The 4,052-nt window shown below is 50.7% G+C and overlaps 1 protein-coding gene across 4 annotated transcripts in view; it reads left to right on the top strand.

Moving 5' to 3' along the window:
- The window catches only part of LOC108444894, a 34,881-nt gene that overhangs the window by 20,711 nt on the left and 10,118 nt on the right, over nucleotides 1-4,052 (top strand). For 2 of the 4 annotated variants that reach the window (XM_017727088.1, XM_017727089.1), the window contains exon 2: nucleotides 2,599-2,732. The gene's annotated coding sequence lies outside the window, so the exon portion shown is untranslated. Of the gene's footprint in view, nucleotides 1-17; nucleotides 1,702-2,058; nucleotides 2,733-4,052 lie in introns of those variants that run through there. The other 2 variants (XR_001859610.1, XM_017727090.1) reach the window with 2 other exon arrangements.

A 4,052-nucleotide genomic window follows, 5' to 3' on the forward strand; every position in this document is an offset into this window, starting at 1 on the left:
TGCGTGGAGCAGCCTGGGACAGTGGAAGGTGTCCCTGTCCATGGCAGGGGTGGGACTGGATGGGCTTTAAGGTCCCTTCCAACCCAAGAAGCCTTTTTGTGATTCCCTGACTCCATGATCCCTCTGTCCAGCTGGCGTTCATGCAAAGTGGGTGTGAAGTGACAGCAGGACAGAACTGACATGGAGTTGGCACGGGGAGCTGTGAGTGCTCAAAAGGCCAAGCACTGGAAGATAAATCCTGAAATAGAGAGTGGTTTGTTGCTGGCATCAATTAAGCAAAACAGACTTTATTTTTTAAAAAGTCACAGCATTGACCAAGGCATCAGTGATCATGTACCTAATTTTGCATCATGTTGTGCTAACGCTGCATCAATAAAACTTCAGTGATTTCCCTGAAGCAAACCCATCAATATCTGGCGTGGTGCAGTGGCAGAGTCATGCATCAGCCTTCAGTGAGGGGCTGTGTGAGAATTTGTGACACACATACACAGATGGGCATTGCCCTCAAACTCCTGAGCTACCTTTCACTTAAATATCATTTGAGTTACACCCCAGGGGAGGAAACCAAAGACTTTGTAAGGGAGCCTTTCCTGCCTTTGGCTGGGCTGCAAAAGCTTTTCTCAGTGCAAGGCCATATGAAATAGGAAGCACAACCAATTAAAATATGAATATAGCAAGTGCACAAAGTGGCAGTGACAGTAAAAGGTGACATTTTGGGTGCTGGGGACAGGAGTTCCTGGTGCAGCTCTTTTATGGCCCGAACCTCTATGCAAAACAGAGCAGGGAGAGGATGCTGCTGTCCAAGGCAGCAGAGAGAGGATAGTTGGTGCTCTGGGAAAGCAGGAGGACAGACAGCACTGCCATCAGACAGCTGCATTGCCAAGGGTTCCCTGAGGAGCCCAGCCAGGAGGAGCCAGGACAGACAAACAGAGCAGGCGCCTCTTTTGAGACACTTTGGGAGTCTCATCTTCTGGGAAGGGATGGCTTCCAGAGAGAATTCCTAAGGCAGCATCCTTTACACCCGTGGCTGCAGCCATTCACCTGCTCCTGAGGCTTTCCCGTTTATTTTTCATCCAAAGGCAGCTGTGACCCCGTGTGCCAAGATGTTCCACCTTTCCCAGAAGCAGCCCCAGAAGGGTGAGGATGTGATGCTACAGCTCAGCCCCAGGGTGCCTGAGGGGTTTGGTGTCCCTGCTGCTCTCCAGGAGGGCCCCACTCCAGCAGATCAAAGAGACCCGAGGCCAGCAGTGAGTTTTCATCACGCTTTTAAAAGAAGGATCATGTTATCACCTGAACTCAGGTGTTCAGCATCTCCTTTGTTCCAGGGCACACTGAGAGATCCGAGGGCCATTCCTGCCTCCTTTCTTGGGTTCTAACTGCAGTGCTGATCGATCTGGGGAGCTCTGGGCTAATTAAGCCCTCAGCCTGCACTGCTTGGAAGCCAACATCCTGAGTGGGTTTGTTTGGGTGCTTTGCAGGAGGAGAATTAAGAAACGGCCAGGCAGAATTCATTAGAGCACATTTTGTTTCTCTCCCAGCTCTGCCTGACCCCGGTGCCTTCATTTGCTGCCTGGGTTTAGAAAAGCTGAGGCAGCCTGGTGTGAGGGTGGCTGAGTGGGAGGAGGTCTCTGAGAAACGATGAAACCAGGAAAGCTGAGGCCAAATTCCTGGAAATACAAGCCCAAGGACTCATCAGTCACGGTAAATATTTTGCAGAGCTTTTGCAGATGAATCAGTGCAACACTGGCTGTCTTTGCTCAAATAGAAACGTGGTTTGGGTTGGAGGGGACCTGGAAGCTCATCCCATTCCTGCCCCTGCCATGGGCAGGGACAACTTCCACTGTCCCAGGCTGCTCCAACCTGGCCTTGGGCACTGCCAGGGATCCAGGGGCCAGCCACAGCTGCTCTGGGCACCCTGTGCCAGGGCCTGTCCACCCTCCCAGGGAGCAATTCCTTCCCCAAATCCCATCTAAACCCACTCTCTTTCATTTTGCAGCCATTCCCTGTGTCCTGCTACTCCAAGCCCCTGTAAACAATCTCTCTCCATTTGACTTGTAGGTCCTGGAAGGCTGCAAGTATGAAATCCTGATTATCTTTATGAGGAATTCGTGACTGAACGCACCTTCGGTGGTATTTTGGGATAATGAGAATTAATATTCATCAACAGTCGTAAATGAGAATTTGTAACAACAACCAAAGGAAAGCTTGTTTGAGATCTGTAATGATAATGTTCTTTCACAGCTGCTTTTGTGAGGGGGGAATAATTTAGCAGCACTAGAGCTGATGTTGACTCTCGGGTTTGTGGTGAAATTATGAAGTGAATGTTCCCTCCAGAGGACTCCAGAGCTGTTGGTGGGAGCTGGAGGCACGCTCTGGAGAGAGCCTGGAGTCTGCTGTGCTGCAGGATTGTAAATGGCTGTAATTTCACTGCACTGCCTCCATCGTGCCTGCATCCTATGGGAAACAGCATTAAGCAAAAAATAAATGATGTGATCTTTCTTTAAGCTTTAGGAAAATGAATTCATGCTAAAATGGCCTTATCTTTTCTTTTTTCCCCCTCCGTGTAACGTGGGATCCTATGTGATGATTTCTCCACAGAAACACTTTGGTTTTCCCTACTCCTAATGGGAAATTTCTGCAGACAGAAAATCCTTAAATGCGAGGAGGCCGGAGGCTGGTACCAGCTAAACAGAGGAAGATTAAGATCAAGTACAAAACCACGGTGTAACAAGGTAAGAGGCAACACAGCTTCAGAACAAAATACTGAGATACAGATTGTTTGGCACACTGCAGGGGAGGGAAGAGAAGGGGTTGGAAGTGAAGGGCTCTGCTTTTCCTCCCCATGCTCCTCATCCCCTCCACCCCTCTCCAGCACATCCCTGTGTTTGTTCTCCTTGGAGCTGCACAAAAACTCTGTCACTGAGCGAGGACGACGCTGCAGAAGCCACCAAGGGAAGGAACTTGACCTGGCTGGTTTTTCACAAGAGCAATTCCCTGTCCCTGCTTCCCTACAGAGGGGAAACTGGGGGTTAATGACACCTGTGTCATAGATTTATTGATATCAGTATTTTATAGAAAACAGGAATATAAAAATTATTTTATTATACAAATGTGGAAATGCAAAAACAAGGTAGATGAGAGTTTGCCATGGATGTGAGCTGTTTCCCAGCCATTACCCATTTAATCTTTAATTTCATGATAGAAGCCAACACTCCTGATTTTGTCTAAGGCATTTGACCAAAAGGTAAATTTGGTTTTGTTTAAATCTGCTGAGGAGAGTGATTTTAGGGGCAGGAGTTTTTCAAGTCATTGGAGTGGAATTGGTCAGCGTTGCCAGGAGGAGGAATGCTCTCACTGCTGCTGGCAGCGAACTGCTGCAGTGCTTGAGGAGCAGCACGTCAGGGCAGAGGAGCTGTGGGACAATTCCCTTGTGTTTCCTGTGAGACAGCGCTCCCAGGGACGGGGTGGCCTTGTTGGGGTGGCTGTGCAGGGCCCTGAGCCGGACTCGGTGATCCCTGTGGGGCCCTTCCAGCCCAGGACATTGCGTGTTTCCCTGGGCTCAGGGGATGCCAGGAACAGCTGTGGCTGTGTGAGCCCTCCCAGGAGCAGTCAGAGGCTGCCTTGGATCCCTGCTGCAGGTGTGCTCCTCATCTGGGGGCTGAGGGAGGGCTCTCGTGTCTCAGATAAAAGCAGAGCTCCCCCTGTCAGGGCTGAGCTCTCGGAATGGTCCCACATGTGAACCTGCACTGCCCTGGAGCTGCTGTGCCCTCCCACTGGAGGGGTTCCACACCTGGGGGCAGAGCAGGGAAGGAGGCAGGGAGAAGCTTTCTCAGGAGAGGGCTTGGACAGGTAACAGAGGCTTCTCTGGGCAAGCTGTGCCACTCCACCCTCCCAGGGAAGGATTCCTTCCTTAGCATCCATTCTAAGTCTACCTTTATTCAGTGGGAAGCCATTCCCTGTGTCCTGTCCCTCCATGCCTTGTCCCCAGTCCCTCTCCAGCTCTCCTGGAGCCCCTTTAGGCCCTGCAAGGGGCTCTGAGCTCTCCCTGGAGC

The sequence above is a fragment of the Corvus brachyrhynchos genome, unplaced genomic scaffold (genome assembly GCF_000691975.1).
Source record: "Corvus brachyrhynchos isolate BGI_N302 unplaced genomic scaffold, ASM69197v1 scaffold412, whole genome shotgun sequence".
NCBI lineage: Eukaryota > Metazoa > Chordata > Aves > Passeriformes > Corvidae > Corvus > Corvus brachyrhynchos.